Genomic DNA, 22,412 nt, shown 5'->3' with positions numbered 1-22,412 from the left:
GTGGTGCAATAGATGAGTAATACCATCAGAGTTGAGGACTGTGGTAATATGCACAATATTAATCTGCGTTCCATAAATAAATTGTTTTGATAGTTGAATTTTTTAAATTCTGTTCCCTAAATTTTGGAAGTTTTGATATTATGAAACTCAATGTACACACTTCCATTACGTACCTGCATAACTTCGTCAATACTGCACTTATTTGTCAGGGCACTCAGAAACAGCTGTAGATGGTGACCAATAGGAAGCTGCCTTCCATTCACGTGACCATACTGTGTGTTTTCGTGGAAATGCACTGTCAGCAGTAATAGTAGCGGAATATGCCAATGTCTTGTCCGTAATTAAAGTAAGTTCACTCCTAAAGAGTAATGTCTCGAAACTGTGCAAAGAAATATTGGTTTTCTGCCTTTTGTTAGTGCTAATCGCGGATAGTAAAGTGCATGCACGAATGGCCAACACTGTGAGTCGCCATTTTCTGCCGAATCAAAATTAAATGCCTCCGATGGGAGAATTATAGACGAGATTTAGTCTCTTCGAGAGATTCGAACGTGTATGGTGCACGGTTTTAGTGATTGGTGTAACTGATATCATGTAATCATTAACTGCTTATGGAATTGCATAAAGTGGGATAGTAAAATTTTATGCGCGTTTTATATTTTTATTAGAAGAGTAGCCAGAGTCATTCCCTACATATATACCGTATGGTAAAGAAATTTAATTAATCTTTAAATCTCTCTTACAGTGTTCTCGTGATTTTGTCGTGATTGATAGTGCCTAGTGGTTAGCAATGCCAATTAACTTAAAAGTGGTGTCCGGTTTGCCTCGTGTAATATTAAGTGATAGTCTATATAGGGACGTGTATTTACAATAAATTATAAATGTTGCTAAGTGTCATATTTTTACTTGTGAGTAGATTAGTTTGTGTTAAAATTCAAAGGTAGTGTGGGTTCCGTAAAAAAAAAAGTAAGGGGGGGGGGCGGCGGCGAAGAGATTCAGGGAGAGAACGTTTTTGAACTAACGGCAGCACTTTAAATCATAGTTCTGAAAGTACATATAGTTAGGAAATATTGTTATGTAGCTAAACAGTTATAAGCTAACAATTATTTTTGCCTTGTTTTTACCAGTTTTGAGCTTCTTGCCATTGCGAAAAGAAAGGTTAGTTTTAAGAATGATAATGCTTATAAATTTACAGCAAATTGTTAATAGTATTTAAAATATTTTGTTGTGGTCCATAAATGCTTTATTCAGCTTTGAGAGTTTCTAGCATGTAGTTACTTCCATTGGGCAATTGTATAATTTGAATACACATCTCCACTTCATTAAGGGGTATCGTTAAAATTCATTTATAGGTCTACAGATTTTTTTTGAGAGTAAGGTGTAACAGAACAGGGCAACTGAGGTCTCCTATAAATTTAACATGAAAACTATTGGGAATGCTGACCTAAAGTAAAATCTTAGATGTGTTTTCCATTGTGTGTACAGAAATAAAGGGTGGAAAGATTGATCTGTATGTAGCCCAGTGTATACCTTCTCACCAATTTTACGCATTTCTTATTTTCAAAGTTAAAATTCCAAGGTAAATTCAAAAACTTTCATGTAACAGGCAGATAAGAATATTTTGGTGCATATATCATACATGAATTATGAAAAATGCAAAGAGTGGCAGGTGTGGGGTGAGGCACAGAAAATAAGCTAGGTCCACTTCACTTTCATGTAGGCTAAGTTAAATAATGCAGTTTGTACTGCCTGTTGGGTGACTTCTGTATACTGAATGTATAAATGGTGAACACCTTTTATTCTTTTTACGTAGTTCAGCTGTGACATTGTTAGGAATGTTTTCACTGTGCAAGTGAAAATGTTCATAGTTTGATGTATATGGTACAGCAAACCAAAGTAACACACATGTTATGTGAATGACATCAAATATACAATTTTTGCGTTCACTTCAGATTTTGTAGTGGTAGAGCTGGGCATCTAATACAAATTACTAGTAAGGCCAATGTGAACTGTTATTACCGTAACTAACTTAAAAGCGTGTAGGGTGTATCAGAGTAGTCAGTTGAAAGCATGTGAGTGACAGTTACTTGGTTTGGTCAGGATGATTTAGTTTGATACATAGAGCAGAGTGTGAGAAAGAGATGACTGTATCCACTTCAAAACAACACTGTAAGTTGAGGCTAAGTTCTGAATTTGCTCAAAATTCCAGACTGGTGAAAGATAAATGTCCACTATGGCCTTGGTGTGATGCTGGTGAATACACTGATGAAGCAGTGAAATTCATGATACTTAATGGACTATCTGACAAGTATTGAGGAAGTTCAAAGTGCCAAGCTTCCTGAGGAAATGACAGTTGTAATATAGGTCAATACAGGAAACTGTGATATTTGGTATTACAGAAGTGTCAGATTTCACACTCTGCTTTGACCCATGACATAAAAATGGCTACTTCCAGCGTATACAAAATGATAACAATGATGTCACTGGATACACATGCCAACAAATGCGAATAAAAATGAAAATGGCACAATAACAACTCACTCCAAAAATAAAATGAAACTAAGGGGACAACTGCAGAAATTTTAGGGCTGGGACAAGTTAAGTATACAACTATAAAAAAACCCTCACCTTCCCAAAACAAATAATATCCAAAAAAATGTAAATTACAGCATTCTGCTACACCAACAAAACTACAGGCATTGAACATTTCCCTTAACCAATGTAGCTCAGCCACAGCTACCAGTACCAAAAACCAACACCTACAACTCCGAAAAGTGGGACCAAAACAACAACTCAAACCAAAATACCCCATGTTCACTCCATCAGTTAAAACAAACTGATGTACCATTAATATACAACAAACAAAACATCATAATTGCTATAGAATAAAACCAAAACAAAAATTACTTACCAATAAAAGCCTCCAGCAGTACTATCTAGTTTGCCCCTGCTGCCCCCCCCTCCCCCTCATCACCCCCCAAAAACATAAACCTCCCCGGTCTGAGCCACTGAAACTCTAGTCAACCTCACGTTGTCACAAACGGGACACCTAACATATTCGGCTATAAGACTAAACATCTGCAGAAACTGTGTGCCAGATGTCATATTGTCACCTATCATGGAACATTGATACACTCGTAAACTTCACTGTCGTATCCATACCTAACAAATAACACTGGCCAATGGCAAAATTTCTTCAAAAATGTTTACTTTGATAGCTGATCTTTATAGATTTTTATGAGTTGAATCCAAATCTAGCCTTAGGTTTTTTGTATCACCCATAGTTTTCGAGCAATTTGCTTTTTATTATACAGTATAAAAATCCTATGCTATACAGTAAAAGGGGAAATTAATGAAACGCTTTGATACAACATAAACATGGTTTGTATTTACAGTAAGCTACTTAAAACAATATGTGTTAATAGAGGTTTAACTTGTCAGTTGGAATTGGTTTGGTTTTTCCTTCTCTTTTTTTTCATTGAAGCTTCGTTTGTAGCTTTTTCTATGATGAGTTGTTCGTTGAACTTCTCACTAAAGTGACCAAAAGTAGTCCCCCAACATGTTGGTGTTCCAGTGGCCATGGTAGTGTTTCTGCATCACTTTAATGTTCTGGTGAAAATGCTCTCCTTGCTCCTCACTAACATCTCCCATATTGTCTGGGAAGTAATCAGGGTGACTGCTCAAAAAGTGAACTTTCAGGCTCATTAAACATCCTAAAGCTTTAATCTTCTTTAACATTGTAGCAATAATAGAAACATATTCTAGGTCTTTTTCATGTTCTGATAACTTCATAATGACTTGCTTGAATGAGAGCCATGTTTCTTTCTCAGTTAAGGTCATTGTGGATTCAAAGTTAACATCAAACATCAATTTTCTAATGTCAGGTCTGACAAAGATGCCTTCTTTTAGTTTAGCTTCTGAAAGGTGTGGAAACTTTTGGCAGATATATATAAACATGGTCCATCATGAGGCAAAGCCTTTACAAACTGTTTCGTTAGACCTAACTCTATATGTAGAAGTGGTAGGAGTACGTTTTTTGGATCTACAAGGTTTTTGCATAGAATGTTCTTCACATCAGGTTTTAAACACTCCCTCACAGGCCAGTTCTTTCTGCGCCAGTGTTAATCCCTAGCCCTTCACACAAGAAACATGGAAATTTGGTAAAGCCGCCTTGTTGACAAAGGAGCATGCATATTACTTTTAGATCAGCACATATCATCCAACCCTGAGCAGACTAGCCTATTTTATTTAGCACTATTTCTAGGTTTCATAGCCTTCTTTCATATGTGCAGAATTTCCGACAGGTATAGACGCATACATGTTACCATTGTGTAATAATACAGTCTTTAAACTAGTTTTGGATGAATCAATAAACAGCCTCCAGTCTTCCTTTTTGTATTCAATACCAAACTCGTCCATCAGACTGGGAATGTTTGAGCAGTACACTAAATCACCTTCTTGTTGAAAAAACTTGAAAAATTGCTGCTCTCTCTTTCTGTAAATGTATATGCTGGTTCTAACAGCCAATAAGTTATTTTCTTTTAATCTAGAGCCAAGCAATTCAGCCTTTTCTTTCATTAAGCCCAGATTCCTAACAAAATCGTTAAGCTCGGTCTGAGTAAACAATTTGGGCTTTAGACTTTCTGTATTACAATGGAATTCAGCATCATCTGATTCATCTAAATCAGATTGTACATCAGAAAATACTTCTGTTGGAATAGAATTTAAATCATCTGGTGGTTCAGGAACCAGCAAATCTAAACCATGCCCTACTGGTCGGATGGCTGATGGAAGGTTAGGGTAGCTTATAACCTTCTTGTTTTTTGAATTACGACCAGTAATATCAACACTGCAAAAGTAGCAATCATCTGCATGATTCTCAATATCATCTACATTCATTACACCTCCTTTTTAAATTATTTTAACTGTATAAAAGCTGTTAGTCTTTAAAAAATCGATTAATTTAATAAATTTAACTGTAAAATGTGAAGAAATGGTGGGCGATAGTTTTTTAAGTATCATATTTGGATTTCGCACCCTATAAAACGTAATAATAAGCTATTTCCAGCAAAAAAGTTTTTCCATCATTGGCCTGTGTAATCAATAAAAAAATTAGACTACTTTCTGCGCAACAAACACCAAACTAACCATATCTAACAAAAATGCAAAATATGCAAGCAGGGAAAAAAACACTTAATGACTCATTGAAAGCACTTCTACAACCCACATTACCATACCAACTACCTAAACTCAAAACCACATTAGCATGATGACGGCCAAAAACTGAAATGAACCCAATACCACACGTTAAACTCAGCACATCCACCACCAGAGGGCACCATCAGATACAACAGCTTGACATCTATCAGCACAACCAACTCAAAAACGTCACAAACCACACCACTATTACATCATGATGGGTGGAATGAGATTCTTCCATTGACCCCAATAAAATTGATGCCTCTACAATGGATGCAGGTTTAGAAAATATATACTTCCATCTCGTCTGGACAGTGGAAATGTTGTTACACAACAAATTGGAATTATTAATGGAAAATCATTTTGATCATTCATGTAGCACAAGAAATATAGATAGTAGTGTTCTTTGTTATATTAAAATCATATGCTCGCTCTTTCCAATATGTGGGAATGAAAATCAACAGGACATTTTAATCGTGAGGCTAGGTCTACTGGAAAAGAAGCTACATGATACTCTGATACAGGAATGTTGCTGCTCGGTGGAAGAGTTTGTGTAGGATGAAATACAACCAATGTCAGTAATCATTTCTTGTTACGTAAATACACCTATTACCATTCATGAAATTCATTCTGACTGCCATTAACTCTCAGGAAAATGTTAAGTTTAGTATACTACTCTTACCTCAGTAGTTATTAATTTATGCAAGCAAATTCTTAATGTCTCCAGAACTTTGAGATGAATTATTCACCGTTCATGGAAAATGTGCACAAAGATCAACAGTAAAGAACTGCATATTTGTTCAGTTATCTGCATTCATATATGGAAAACAGGAAAGTGTAGTATCTTGATTACTGCAGTTTCAAAAGGAGTCACATAGTGTTTGATCAAAAAAGGTTTAAATAGGAAAAGAGATGGGTTAGCAGCATAATTGGAATTATAAATATAACAAACTATTATGAATGAGACCCTTCATTTGTGATAGTAGTGTGAAAAAGATCAGAACTCATGATCAGCAGTCATTTGCTAGTGTGGTTTAACTTGCTGATTAGTTTTCTGCGCTGCAGCTTTACCTCGTAATGCTAATAATGATTGTTTATAATTAGGTATGTCCTCAGCTGTAGACTGCCGGAATATGTATTGCTGATTTACTAGCACAGTGAGGCTTTGAGGTACTTTCATGTGCTATTTTGCCTAACATTTTTGTAGTTCACTGGTACAGTACTCGAATAACATTTGCAAGTCAGATTAGATGCGCATTTTGGAAGAGTGACGTCCAAATTTTTGACTTGCATTCCTAATTGAGATTTCTGCAGTTCTCATAAATCTGTTAAGGTAAATAAAGATGTTCGTTGATTTCCTTCCCCAGCCTTGTCCTGCCAGAGCTTATGCTGTCCTCCTTATTTTCCTCCCTTTTTATAGTTTGTAAGAAGTCTGGGATACTTCCACTGATGAATCGTGATGGTTAATATTTATTTATGGCCATTATCAGTTATTTTTCTTGTTGAGCACTAATAAATGAAGTAATCTTGCAATTTGCCGTACTCTGCAGCCCCTCAATGTGTCAATAAAGGAAGATTATGTGTAGAAACATTGGTTTAAAAAAAAAGTTTGTAATGGAAAATTGTTGTTGGAATTTACGTAAAGAGGAAACAACTCGTGTGTGTGTGTGTGTGTGTGTGTGTGTGTGTGTGTGTGTGTGTGAGAGAGAGAGAGAGAGAGAGGGGGGGGATTTGTCCCATAGTTGGTAATGTTCTGGACAGAATAGAGATACTTGAAATGGATTGTTAGATAAATATTAGGTGCAATACAAAGTACAGAGGGATTTGAGGCAGAGGAAAAGATAGGAAACACTTTTTGAAATCTGAAATAAAACAAAGAAACCTTATTAAGAACAAAGTACTAAATTTAGAAGGCTTTCATTGCAGAAAAAATAAATCTGTAACAACATGAACAGAGGAAAGATAAAGGCAACATGAGGAAACAATGGACTACTACGGGAAATGGGGGGGGGGGGGGGGCAGCAGAGGGGAGACGAATGTTAATGTAGGATGGGTCACCATAGTCACGCATCATAGGAAAATGGTATGTGGCAGAAGATATGCTTTTCTTGTATAATTTTTCATATATAACTTGGCTTCTTTGAACCATTCTATTGTGAAAGGACAAGAGGAAATCATTAGAGAGCTTTGTTCTCTATTTTGTTACAGGGATTAAAACATCTGTGAAAAAATCTTTGTTTTGTCAGTAAGTTTTACTCACTTAATTTGTTCCTGCGAATAAGACATTTCTGATAGCTCCTGAACAAAATTTTTCTTAATTTGTGATAAACATTAAGGTCTGCAAGCTTGACAATTCAGAAGTGTATTATGAACAATTAACTTGCATAATGTTTTTTTTTTTTTTTAAATAATATATAGTTAAGTGTTAAATGTTATGTGATACCTGGACTGTCTTGCTGTAGCTTACATTTTATGTCCAACTGAATGTACAGATTAGGGTGAATGTGAGACGAGTGATTTTGTGAGCAATTTTACGGTTTCTCATTTTGTATAATAAAGTATGTCGTGACCTTCTCCATTAAGATGACTAAATTACAGAGTTGAGGTAAGTTATTTTACTCCTTTTTGATTTATTCCCATCTTCTTCGACACCTGTTGGTTTGCTGTTCATTATTAATATCGTAAAATGGATAGATTTTTGTCAACTTTGCGGTTTTTTTACCTATGGAAAACTACCCCCTTAGACTAAGCTTATATAGGCTAAACAGTTTTGTAACAGTAAGCCTCAGTTAGAAGTTAAAAGTATTTTGAGGCTGCACTGCTAAACCACGTGGGAACATGAAACTTGATGTATCATTTTATGCCCTAGATATTAATAGTCAGTATTCGACTCCTTGTATACATCTAATAAAGCTACTAATGCATTATTCTCCTCAAATAATATTTTTCACCTAATAACGTGTGACAAATTCATTCTTAATACTGTTTTCATTGTGTGTTTTTTCACCAATAACATTAAATGGAACTTGTTCATACAAATATCATGTTTTTTATTTTTATTTTAAAAGGAAAATACAAGAAATGAAAGAAGTGTAACTTGATAATTTTGCGTTAAATAGGTTAGCGAGGTGAAGATAATTTAAATTGTTTGTAATCCTAATTTGGCAGTCTGGTGATTAAAATGATATGCATTATAATGTAATAAAATGCTGTAACAGCCCAATTATGGGAAGAAAGACTATTACTTACAACAATGTGGAGTTATATTTTATTTCCGATAGAACAGTTTTCATGTTTGGTCTGTAGTTAATTGATTGGTGACTGCATGAGTTATTTTGTGACTCACTTGGCTTACTCTACAGATGTGTAACTGGATTTTATTAAAAGCTAACAGCATACTGAAGCTGGTAACATGCGGCAAAACAAAGCTTGGTCACCTTTTCACCAATATTATTGGAAACAAATTGTCATTTTGAATATTGATGGATATATCTACATTATTTCCTAGGTATCTACTAAGATACATAAATTAGTAAATAAGTTGTGTGTCCTTAGATAATAACTTTTTGCCGTGGTGTTATAAATCACTATCACGGAAACAACACTGATTCTGCAATGAAACATCTCACATAGTCTAGTACGTCAGTTATTGATGGTTAAAAGCATGTAACTATATGAACTGTCACTAGTAGGACTTACCATGTTTGTACATTGATGTCCTTTGGTACTCTCCATGTACCACTCATCATATTCTGTTACCTCAAATTGGTAAGCACTCGGTAAAGCTTGGCGAGTTTATAAAAGTCTATAGCAGAATACAATGGCAGGTTAAGATTTGTGTGTTTCTATGAAAATATGTTGTAATGTTGTTTATACATTATTTCATCACAACACAACAAAGTGTGCTACTACAAAAGAAATAATTTTATGCTGCAGCCTACATAACCGGCTACTCAAGTGTAGTGGTGACTTAGGCAGGCAGAGAAATCTTCACTGTATCTGGAATTGTCAGACATCAACCAGAAAAATGTTTTTCCAAGTTTGAATGGAATACCATTATTCTGAATCACACCAAATAATTGATCAGTTTGTTTCAAACATGTACGAAAGATTGAAATTTTATAGTTGAAATGTGGCAGTTCTGTTTCTTTTGTGTAAAAATTTAAATAATTACATTGAAAGTAGAATGTATAGACTCCGGCAAGTTTCCCCTACTGGCTTGGAACATAAGCTGAATATATTTAAACATATTGTAATTTCTGTTCACCTATTACATTTGGGTGGGCGGTAACCACAGTGGTGATTTATCTGAAAAACTTGATACTCTCAGGGAATTAAATTTTACCTGGAAAAATCAGGGAAATCTCAGGAAATTTCATAAAATCTTGTGGAATTCTAGGTCTTTAGTAGCATCTTTTTTTATTGTATTTTATTGAACTTAATTAACCACAAATTTTAAATTACATAATATTTGAAAGTGTGTGAATTATATTATTCCATATAAATTATTGATGTCTAAAAACTGCAGTTAAACTACTACTTATGGCTAAATATATCTTCTGAGAGTAAAGAAAAGTTATTGTGAGAAAGAATAGTTGTTATTGTGAGATGCTGACCCCTACCCCCAAAATCCTGTTGATTTATCAGGAGCTTCTGATGTCATCATCTTCCTCAGTATACCTGGGATTCTCGGTGATATTTTTTCGAAGTTTCAGCAGCAGTGCTGATAACAAAAATGTTAAGTTAGTCCTCGGTAGTGACTGACTTAAGTAGCATGTTTTGATAGTTGTAAAACTGGATTTCACTTAAGATCCCAAGTGTAAATTCTGAATATACTGCAGCAGAAGTACTTCTGCTATTGCAGACTGCAAAATAAGATTCCTTTGTGGTGTATTACCAGGAAAGTAAAAAATTGTGAAATGGATTGTAAATTACTTATTTTGTCTTGTAAAAGGTACCTCACAGGGGAGGACTAACTTCACTGTCACCAATGAAGACTATGTAAATTAAATTTTAAAACATGAAATCTTAACAGGTTGCAAATTACTCAGTACTCTGGTATTACGACCATGCCTGTCTTTGGTAAGCACTTGGTCCTTCACCTCAGGAGTCCAAATTCTACACTAATAAAACGCTTAATCAAATATCATCCTGACAACATACAATGAGTGCAGATTGATGTTTGTTGTTGTGAGCATCCCTGTACAAGCATTGTGTTCAGTCATAACCTCCCCCCCCCCCCCTCCCTCTCTCTCTCTCTCTCTCTCTCTCTCTCTCTCTCTCTCTCTCTCAGCCTGCATATGGTTAAAAAGCCTATGAAGCTGATACGTAGCAATTAAGTGAATCTTGAATTCTTTCATAAGCCGCATTCACAGTTCCAAATATCAGTGGCTAATCAGGATTGAGTTGCCATTGATTGTATGTTACAACTATGAAGTACAATTAATCAGTTTCTAATAGGAGGTACTCATGTGCTCTTGGAATATCTGAATGCTCTTGTATGAATTCTACCAAGAGTATTTCATGGTGTGAGTTTAATTATCTTAGTATTTCATGGTGTGATTTTAATTATTCAAGGAAGTTTTCATCACATAGCAACCACATTATACAAGTGTACACACGTCTATGGGAAATTTGCTATGATTAGTGACACTATCAGTTTGTTCAAATTATTTTGTGTACTACTGTGGCAGATTTACAGTGCCAGTGAGTGAGAACCATAAAAATATTACTGGAAACAAAAACTAGATAAATCTGAACTGATCAAGGAGAGAACTGTGAGAATTCACAGCCAAATTGTAGGCCGTAAAATTGTGCATAACTATGTGAATAGAGTCTTTTAACTTGTCACATTTATATCATTGTTGTCTGTGGAGAGGCATGATTATTTTTGATTTTCTAATAAATATTAATGCAAAAGGTAAAATCAATTGTAAAGGTGATAGTAATGCATGCGTCTCCTCCTAATTTACAAAGGCTGGGTTTGTTGTTTTCCATTTTTCTTTGTGGGGTTCCTATTTTTAATTTTGTATTATGATATCTGTGTTATTGAGCTGTATTATTGAGATATGCTATTTGGTATGAGCTGTTATATACCAGTTCTGTTTCCCGGCCTTGACAACCACTCACTGTCAACTGGCCACTGTGTCATCCTCTGCCATATGGCATTTCGATGCAGCACAGAGAGGCAAGTGGTCACCACATTACTTTTCCTCATTCTTCGAGTAGCTCCTCCGTTGACATCATGAGCCTGAGTGCACCAAGTTCCAGGTCCTCCCTGAAAAGAAAATCCCTGGCTAGTGCACGCCTTTAGGCCTACTGGTTCTACTGAGTTTGGTTTGTAGCAATTTAGCTCAGTTCGAAATTTGGTCCATACAGACTGCCATTGGCATGCAGTATTTACTTTGATGTGTGCCGTTTTTTATGTAAACAAAACTGAAAAACTATGCTTGTAAGAAGTTCCACATATCTATTTGAACACGTAACTTGTTGGTAGTGCAAGTTAAGAGAATAAAAGCAGAAAAGGAAATTATCCAGTGGCAGGAATGAGGAGTTAAACAGTTTTCTTTGAAACTGTTTCTTAAGACAGTTGTCAATTTTAAAAGTTTTACAGGTCCAGCATTTTGCTCTTCTATGATCAGAATGTAGAATATCTGCACAATTCAAGCCTATTATTTAGAAATGTACAATCCTTTCCATTAACATGACTACCAGAAATAAATTTTAGCTTGTGGTGATGTAGTAAATTGTATATAAACTTTAGCTGTTGAGTCTGAGTGCACTCACTTTTTGAGAAAAGTTAAACAGTCAAGCTATTGGCAAGAAATGTGAAGAAGATCTCGTACTATCTTGTAACATAGGTGATACATATTTTGTACAGTGAAGCAAAAGTTTTCTAGTAAGCAGACACTTTCCTTCCACCCAGCCTCATTCAGCAAAGCTGTCGATTTTCATAGTAGTACTGTTGCAGCACCTTTATAAGATACCTGAAGTGCACAGAACTTGTTCAGACAATGCACACAGTGAGCTCTTATCCAAACAAGCAACTGATGTAAATTTTCAGCGCTTCCAGATGCATAATTTGTGGTGTCACCGCCAGACACCACACTTGCTAGCTGGTAGCTTAAATCGGCCGCGGTCCATTAGTACATGTCGGACCCGCGTGTCGCCACTGGCAGTGATCGCAGACCGAGCGCCACCACACGGCAGGTCTCGAGAGACGTACTAGCACTCGCCCCAGTTGTACGACGACTTTGCTAGCGACTACACTGACGAAACCTTTCTCTCATTTGCCGAGAGACAGTTAGAATAGCCTTCAGCTAAGTCCATGCCTACGACCTAGCAAGGCGCCATTAGTAACATTGCATGTATCTAAAGAGTCTCACTTGTATCGTCAAGAGCGGTGTACAACTATGATGGATTAAAAGTTAAGTATTCAAGAAGCTACGTACTTTTCTTTATAGCATTCATTACGTATCCTGTTTCAGACCTCACTCCATCCTTCGTGAGTTAGCGCGTGCATCTTGGCCACCTCTTTCAATTAGTGTATGTAGTGTTGGCAAGTCTGCCGACACTACATAATTAATAAATCAAATTTTGGGCATGTGACCCAGTCTAACATTGTTTTCCTAGCTGTCAATATAAAATTGTCAGTTTGTACATAGTGACCGTCCTTCCCTGGACAGTGTCTCACTGAGACATTACTGCATGTTTTGAACACATCAGCTGTTGATTATTCAGTATAGTTTCCCTGCCATATTTATATGATCTGATATTACCATCTTGTGCTTCCATTTATTATTCTACTAAATAAAATTGTAGGAAACATCTGCAAAACAAACTGCATCATTATATTGCAAACAGAAAGGTGATTGCACGTCTTGCAGTGTACTTTCCACAATGTTAGTGCCGTTCATGCTCGTGTATAACACGTATTTTTAGTGATCATACTCAAAACAAGCAGTTCATTTCAAGTAAAGCTGAATTCCATCCGTAGCAGCAGTGCAAAACATGTACTATTTTGCAAAGTCACAATCACAAAAAAGGCAGACAGTATAATGGAGATAAAACAGATTCTACAAATATTCATTAAATTGTTTTTAATGTTATAAGCTGAAGAAAATGCCTTTGGTGAGGAAAACTGCACGCGGTAAGACAATTGTACACTAAGATCGTGTACTAAGATAGTTAAGTTAGAGCTCTAGAGACATTAGTTATCAGTATTACGAAACTTGATTGAGATAAAGTGTACAGTACATCATCAAATACATACAAAGCAAAAAATACATTTTTCTGATTGACAGAAGTAGCACTTTCAGTAATGTAGATGTTTGGTCACTCTGCTTGTGGGCCTGTGTATAGTAACACTCGTATCTATGACACACACACACACACACACACACACACACACACACACGTATACAGGGTGTTACAAAAAGGTACGACCAAACTTTCAGGTAACATTCCTCACACACAAATAAAGAAAAGATGTTACGGGGACATGTGTCCGTAAATGCTTAATTTCCAAGTTAGAGCTCATTTTAGTTTCGTCAGTATGTTCTTCCACCTACGCTCAATGGAGCACGTTATCATGATTTCATACGGGATACTCTACCTGTGCTGCTAGAACAAGTGCCTTTACAAGTATGACACATGTGGTTCATGCACAATGGAGCTCCTGCACATTTCAGTCGAAATGTTCGTACGCTTCTCAACAAGAGATTCGGTGACCGATGGATTGGTAGAGGCGGACCAATTCCATGGCCTCCACGCTCTCCTGACTTCAACCCTCTTGACTTTCATCTATGGGGGCATTTGAAAGCTCTTGTCTACGCAACCCCGGTACCAAATGTAGAGACTCTTCGTGCTCGTATTGTGGACGGCTGTGATACAATACGCCAGTCTCCAGGGCTGCATCAGCGCATCAGGGATTCCATGCGACGGAGGGTGGATGCACGTATCCTCGCTAACGGAGGACATTTTGAACATTTACTGTAACAAAGTGTTTGAAGTCACGCTGGTACGTTCTGTTGCTGTGTGTTTCCATTCCATGATTAATGTGATTTGAAGAGAAGTAATAAAATGAGTTCTAACATGGAAAGTAAGCATTTCCGGACACATGTCCACATAACATATTTTCTTTCTTTGTGTGTGAGGAATGTTTCCTGAAAGTCTGGCCGTACCATTTTGTAACACCCTGTATATTTAATATATAAAAGAGCAACTGATAATAGTTGAGGATAAGTTGAGTGGTTACCAAGACTTTGCTATGAATGTGGCATTTTTATAGAATAGACTCAATATATGCTATCAGAAGAAATACCGTTTTGTAAGATCAGTGGAGGGTAGGGAGGATGTCAAATTCAATGAAATTTGCCAGTGGAAGTTTTCCGGGAAGGGCAGTGAGTGGAGTGGAGAGGAGTGGATTGTGTTGACTGGCAGTGGCTGTAAGAGGTGGTACAGAACATTTCTCAATCTAAATTTTACCAGCTGTCAACACCTGCACTTGTTACACAATACTAGAGTGAAACTGGCATGTTTGCACTAGAGAGCCAGTGCAAGATTGAAGAACAGTGAGGACTTCCAAATTTGATGATTGCGAGCCATGGCTTCAACCAATACATGAACAATAGTTGTTAATTGGTCATTGCTAATAATCCTATTTGGAATATCACAAATAAAAATGGTTTGCTTCCCTACAATGTGTAAAAGATTAAAGTTGTAAGTGTAGAAGATTATCTGAGCTAAGTGAATTTTTATGCCATGTAATTAAGACCGAACTCTCATCTGTACTTTTCTTACAACTCTGTTAGATTTTTGTGTTACCTCCTTTACTAAATGGACATAATAATTTAGTTTTTGTAAGTAGAATTGCCGATACACTTGGAAAACTTTCATCTAAATTGGATTTGGTAGCAACAAAATGTTTATCATATTGAACTTGGCAGGGCAATTTGTCATATGTGCCCTGAGAATGACGTTACCGGACCATTTTAATGTAGTATCTGACTTGGTGGGTAAGTCCAAGACCCTTGGTATATAGGGCTGCACCCAGTTTTTTTTAATATTTTGTATCATCTTGGGCAATGATCTGTTGATGTGAAAAATGAATAGCAGCACTGTGGTTCATGGTCCATGTTAAATTGTAGGTTTCCAGTAACCGGCTGGATGAGTCAGTTCCAGAGTTGGAGGAAGGCAGGGCTGTAACACCTATGTGCAGTAGAATGCTGTTATTTTCAGACCAACCTTTAAGTAACTGATAAAATTACATTTTTAATATTCGTACAATTCTGGTTTGTGTATGTAGAGCATGAAAAATCTTACAGAAAAAGTAGCAGTGCGTATTGTTTACATAGTTTCTTGAGGAAAATGGAAGGGCATATGAAGATAATAAAATAGTCATATTAGCTTGTATGAAAAATGAAAGCAATTATGCCCAAAAAACATTTTGTGGTATGCTGTACTTAAAAAAAAAGTAAAGCTGCAATTGATCCAAAAGTTAGTTTGAACACCATAGTGGTGTACTAGGTAAGGAGCCTATACATTATCTTCCTCCGAATTGTGAACTGACTACTCGCCCAGCCAATAACAGGGGAACTATCTGCTTAATGATAGTCCTCAAACCATAGTGCTCCGTTGCATTTTTTTCACATCGACACGTCATTGAAGAGCTTGGCGACACTAGTAGTAGTAGTAGTAGTAGTAGTAGTAGTAGTAGTAGTAGTAGTATAATGAATAAGTAGCAGCAAAAAGTAGCATTGTGCTTTCCTGATTGCTCTGATGGATTTCCTGTTACATCTGAAGGAGAATAAAACCATAAATTTTGACTCAAAGGAATTACAGGTATTGGCTGCAAGTGGGAATTGATTGAAATCAGTAGGGAAAGTTGAAAATTTGTGCCAGCCCGAGATTTTAACCTGGGTCTCCTGCTTACTAGGCAGCCGTTTTGACCATTAAGCCATCGGCACACAGTGGTCATTGCACCTGCACAGACTATCCTAGCACGCCTTCCATCAGAGCCAAGTTCTCAACTTATCCACACACTCATAATATAGCACTCCTTTCCTGTTATCCTCTTTACTCGCAGTGTTTTGCTAATTCCCATATGAGTTCGAGCCTCGTGCACATCTGCACTGAAGAGATCGATGGCCGTCTTGGTTTTCTTATGTGTCAATAAGTAAACAATTATAAAAGATAACTCTGTCAATCTCCTTCTTTCCAACACGAAAGAAAGCTTGTATTTCTCAGAAATAATGAAATGCGTCAGTTGAAGAAAGTGCTAACCCACAAGAGCGTCTTTTGCATTGCTGCAATTTATGTGTTTGGTTAAATTCAAAGACTAGAACAACCAAGTACAAGAAGACAAAACAATTTATATCATAAGCAACATTTTCTAGTGATACATTTGAAACTATTACCTGCAGAAAAAGAAAAAAAGGGAAAGAAAGAGAGTGCGAAGCACCAAGAAGGGGAGGAGAAAATTAACTGAAACTTCACAAGTTGAGACCGTTATGTGATGGTGTTCCGCCAATATAGAGTCTAATTTACAAACAGTATGAGCCCACTTATCACTATGGCATTGGACCCCTCTGACCTGGGTGCGTGCATTGTTTTGATGGTGAGGGTTGCCACAAAGCCATGTCCTAAGGTGATGGCCCACAACTTGTAACTGTACTTGACATACTGGCACTGGAACAGAATGGACATGCAAGCTGCCCTCACACGTGTTGTATCAGGGACAGATCCTGGTATCTTGCTGGCCACGGGAGTACCCCAACATTGAGCATACAGTTAGTAGACACGTGTCGTGTGTGGAAGATCATTGTGCTGTTGAAAAACTGGTGCCACGTGAGAGGTAACACGTGGGGATGCAGGATGTTTTGTCATGATGCTGTCTAGAGTTCCCTTGATCACTGCAAGCTGTGACATGAAGTAATACACAATGGCGCCCCACACCATGAGACCAGGAGTAACAGCTGTGCCTCTCGAAACATTGGAAGACTGGGACCTCTCCCCAGGCTGCCACCACTTCATTGATAGTGTAGAACCACAATTCGTTGTCAAAAACAATGTGATGCCATCAGCAGTCCATACTTTCCAGTCACATGGTCAGTCCTAACGCAGTCATCTGTGTTGTGTTAAAGGTAACTTATGTGTGGAATGTGATTCTTGAGTTTCTCCCGGCGTATTTGATAATCAAAATATGCACGGGTGTACTGCCGGTCTACAGTGTCCAACGGGCACAATATTTTGGCGATCATACATGTCGCCATCATAAGGTGAACTGACGGACTGAGCTCCTGTGAACGTGTCGGCACGGAAATCCGTGGTGCAGGATAACACAGTATCTTGAGCAGAGCGTACATTATTTGTTCTCATATGGCAGCTGAAGATGAGAATGTGTCGACATGTCTTGTGCACAATATGGCAATCCTCCCCTATGGAGGTCTGATGTAGCAGACTTAAACCTTGACAAGCACACTTGGCCTCACGTTCCAAAGCAGTCCGATATTGGGTGGCAAGTATCAGTCAAAATACCCTACAGATCTGGATATTGCACGATTAAACGAGCTGGCCAAATTGAGGCCCAAAATGAGGGCCCTTCCAAACTCTGTCAGATGCTGATTATGCTGTCTCACACAAATACGGCATCCTAAACAGCGATCGCTCGACGTCTGACACTGTCCGCACTACTTATTGGTAACATCACTAATGCACTTTGGCCATTCTACCTGTCACAGAGAATTGCAATTCCAATCACGTACATACTTGGTGGTGTGTACGAGTATGAAGACATATTGACAACTGATGTGTTCTATGGGTGCTTCACAACCCCCTCCCCCTTTTTTATGCATTTGAAAAAAATGGCAGAAATAATCATCAAATTAATCCTTCCTAAATTGAAACTTAGTGTACCCCTTCTATTAAGATTGCAAAAAATTTTTGATTTTAACAGTACATCAGTTAGTAAAGCAAACTGCAATGGCATTATGATCAAGATTTTAGACAAAATGTACTGTAATAAATGCAAATTTGAAAGTACAGTGAGTCGTGTGTATTGTTCAAGATTAGTGAATTTTTCCATTCGTATTAGCTGTATTTTGTTTTTGTCCTGGAATGGAAGCTCTTAATTTTTTTTACTTACAGATGCTGCTGACAGGTTGCATTTCCCATTGAAGTATGTGTGAAACATACTGTAGACTAGGCACTGACTATCAGAATTTGAAGCTACCTCCATCCTCTCATTGGTAAGTACAATTAGCACTATTGTGCTCATCATATGGGATAAAGGTTTTTAAACAGTAGTTGGACAGCTAACTTAAAAGTTAACTGTTTAGTCTTTAAGCAAAGTAATTCAACATCAAGAAATAACTAAAGGTTCGAAGGGCAGGGGGCAATGGAATGCCATTTTACACTGGGAAGTGCTTCAGCTGTGTTAACAGCCACTAAAATATTTTGAGGCACATTGCTTAAATAATCTGCAAAGTATGTTCCTGTGTGAAGAATTGTGCTGAACTGTATACTGAGTTTCCTAGTTAATAGGCAAATGAGAAACTTTTACAGAAAAGGTAAGAAGTTATATTGTTTTATTGAATGGGAAGACTGAGTGCATTAGTTCATGACACTGGGAATAAGACAACTAACCAGTTGCTGTGCAAAGTCTTGTGATTTGGGGCATATAAATTGCTCAATAAATTCAGTCACTCAATTATCTTTTAGATATTTGGGGTTATTGCTTTTTGTCTTTTAACAGTGATTAGGAAGGGAGCTTTACAATTCATGATAATGAAATGTGGCTCTTTTTGCTCTTTGGTGATGGGGGCTGGGGATGGAGGGGAGCTGGGGGAAGCAACTTTCAAGTGTCATGTATGCTGCATTGCAAGATTTTTTCCTAACACTTAATACTGCTATAATTCGTGATGAACTCTGTATGAGAAAAATGCCGTGCTGTTGCATGGCTTGGATTCCATTTTTAAATGGTAGGTTAACATCACTCTTTTTGCCTCGCCCCTTTGTTTTCTTTCAGCTGTGGAGTGGAAAACTTCAAATTGTGGCTGAAGGTAAGATTACATCATTGCAAAGAGAACCATTTGCAATAACATGCTATGGTCTTAGCCATAAACTTTGTGCAGACTTTCTTTTTCTTTTCTTTATTTCTTCGTTCTAAAATGGTTCTAAAATGTCATACTGACAGGCTACTTACACGCTTTGAGAAATAGCAAGAATATTCTCTCATTGAAGTGGCACGTTCAGTTGTGTAATTGGACACTATAAATCTTATCATTGGGAAATTGACAGTTGATGACTTGTCTTGTAAGATATCACATTGTCTTTTGTGGTTTGAACTACAAACATTCTGGGCCATTCCATGCCAAGTGGTCTGATTTCTTAAAAAGTTTCTACATATCCATAATGGATTTTGAATAAAATGTGTGTAAACATTTGCATGGGTTCTGCAAACTTTGCTAAAGTTTTATTTTGACTAGTTTAATATTCCCATAGATATAGTCATTTGTTTGACCCCATAGTGCAGGTTTCAATAGTACACCCCTGAGTTTTTCAGTCATTTTGGGACAATCTCTTTGGCAGTACTTTCTTAAAAGAAACAAAACTGGGTGATCTTGTACAACTTTTTGTGCTTTCTTACATGGAATACTAAAAAAAAAGATTTCATGAGCAATTTTCGTATAGATGATTTCAAGTGAAGTCGGCTGAAAAAATTATCGCATGGAAAAAAATGTGAAGTTTATCATGCACTTACTTCCAGAGATATACAAAGCTAAACCTGAAACTTTGTTTGTGATAATTTACGTTCACAGTGTCTCAGAATACCATGTTTCATTATTTTACTGGTTTCCAGGGGTGTACAAATTAAAGTTTACATTTTGTGTAAAAGCACCAAAAATAAGCATTTTTCAGCCCAAATTTACAAAAAAATACTTCCTGTAAACTCTTTCAAACAGTTTCCAATATAAAGACCATATTGTAAACCACGTAAAAACTAGATTTACTTCTGCAGTGTGAGCATATAAGGGGCTAAAAAATAATAAGATTTAGGTATGTTTTACAGTTGTTTAGTAATGTTTGGGGAAAGTAAAATTGGCAGTCGTAATGAATAGGAAGTGAGTTTGAATCAGGAAACTTAAAAACTGCGAGAAAAGAGTCTTTTGCTATTTAAAACATGTCTAAAACATTGAGCTCGTTAAACTCTTTTCTTATAAATAATGGAAGTGCATAATGTATCCAGTAATAAGTATAGTCTTCTCTTTTTTTGTGTCTCGAGGTTATCACTTGAGCCTGCATGGCAGTTAGCATTCTGCAATCAGGACACTCTGGACACAAAGTAAATGGCAGTGTATGAATTTATTGAAGAAGGAACAAAAATTTGGAATCTGCCGTGCCATCATTACAGTGCTAAATATCAGATCTTCCATCTTTAAGCCCGTAAATTTGATCTAAAGGACGATGAATTTATCATCCTAGTGAATTCTGCCAAAAATTGTTCATTTATCATTCAGGATGCAGCGCAAGGTTTCCACAAGGAAACAGACAAGTATCAAACCATGTGAAAACACAGTTTGCCCAGATTTCCCACACCCATTCTTTCACTAATGGCTCCAGCACCCAGCACAAAACTTTAAAAAAAATTTCTTGATCTGTGCTATCATAAAAGAAGCTTTGAACTGACAGCAGAATGGAATTGTGTTTCTCTCCAAGTCATGGAAATTTGCCTTGCAGAGGAATTGGAGAAATAACAAAGTGATTAGCAAGCAGTCTTGCAAAGGCCTGTTAATAGGCAGATTACTGTACATATAGATTCGTTTCGCTTCTGCACTGTAAGCGTTAATGAGATTAAATTTGCTTTCATCACCAAAGAAGACATTGATGAAAATAGTCACAAGAACAGAGATTTAAATATGGGCTCACTCTATCAGAAACTAGAGAATATCAATTTTTTTCCCAACTGATGACATAGAGCAACTCAGAAAGAACTGGACACCTTATTGTTCTATGCACCAACATAGCCCAGAAACTTCATTTTGTTGGTCATCATTGAGTGGCAAGTGCTAGAGTCCAGAACAGCACATTATTGCAGTTATTCCAGCTCCATCAGTGACGGCAGTTGCTGGCAGTGCAGTATAGTTTTCGCAAACTAATGAAACTTGTAAAAAAAATTCAAGTAACTTGAAGTAACTGTAAACTTCAGATCTTAAAAGAAAACTTGTCTAGCTTGATACTCTATGAAAACAAACTCTTATCATACCTGAGATCCCGTGGTAAAGAAACTCACCCATAGCTGCTGTTGCACAGCTTCTGGTATGGCACCCATGATGATGGGGGGGATGCTTGTTCCCTCACTTTAAAGGAAATCAGCATTAGTGAAGCCAACATGGACCATAGGAACACATTTACACAATTTTTGAGGAGTACCTGTATGTCCCACATAACCAGCGAACTATGCAAATCTAAAATAAGCTATAGTTTTGGCCAGAAGTAAACAAGCACATCAGTAGCAATAAAAATAAAAAGACACATTCAGAATTCTCATTAACTTCAATTCACTTCAGAAATGTCAGGCAGACTGTTACGAACATCACCAAAATTTACACATGTGACAGTGGTGTAAAAAGGCAATTTGTAAAATATGTGTTCCAGCTGTTGTGCAACAGTTGTACTGCTGTGATCTCTATTGTCTTGCAAATGCACAGCTAAATTTTCAAGTTTATTACTAGTTTTAAGTGTAATTGTTGCAATAGGAAAACTGTTGAAATATATTGTCATGAGTTGCAAGAAATGACGTCCTCCTTTGTTTTGATTTTTTGGGTTCTTCTGACTTGTACTATCTTCCTATTTACCAGAATTTTTGATTTTCAGGGCCTTAGGCTCACGTTGCAAAATTAAATCTAGTTTTTTAGGTGATTCAGAACATAGTCTTTCTAAAGAAAATCGTTTAAAAGAGTTTGCGGAAAATACTTGTTTGTAAGAGCGGGCTGAAAAATACTTTTTTTTTTTTTTTTTTTTTTTTTTTTGCAGTTTGTATCATAGTTGCAAAATGTGCCCTCAATGTGTAAACTATTGGAAAGCAGTAGGAGAATGAAATTTTTATATTCTAAGACATTGTGATAGTAAATTATCACGTACAAAGTTTCAGGTTCATCACGCACTTACTTCAGAAGACATAAAAAGCTAAACTTCCCTCTTCCACCCCCACCCCC

The 22,412-nt window shown here is 36.9% G+C and overlaps 1 protein-coding gene across 1 annotated transcript in view; it reads left to right on the top strand.

Annotated features, from left to right (window-relative positions):
- Nucleotides 1-207: 207 nt before the first annotated feature.
- LOC126215368 (AN1-type zinc finger protein 6) overlaps nt 208-22,412 on the top strand; it is a 107,950-nt gene continuing 85,745 nt past the window's right edge. Inside the window, exons 1-2 of the mRNA XM_049942062.1 lie at nt 208-346; nt 18,343-18,443. The gene's annotated coding sequence lies outside the window, so the exon portion shown is untranslated. The remainder of the gene's footprint in view (nt 347-18,342; nt 18,444-22,412) is intronic.

This window comes from Schistocerca nitens, chromosome 12 (genome assembly GCF_023898315.1).
Source record: "Schistocerca nitens isolate TAMUIC-IGC-003100 chromosome 12, iqSchNite1.1, whole genome shotgun sequence".
Lineage (NCBI taxonomy): Eukaryota > Metazoa > Arthropoda > Insecta > Orthoptera > Acrididae > Schistocerca > Schistocerca nitens.
Note: the sequence above shows the minus strand (reverse complement) of the source record. Positions and strands in the feature narration are given on the sequence as shown.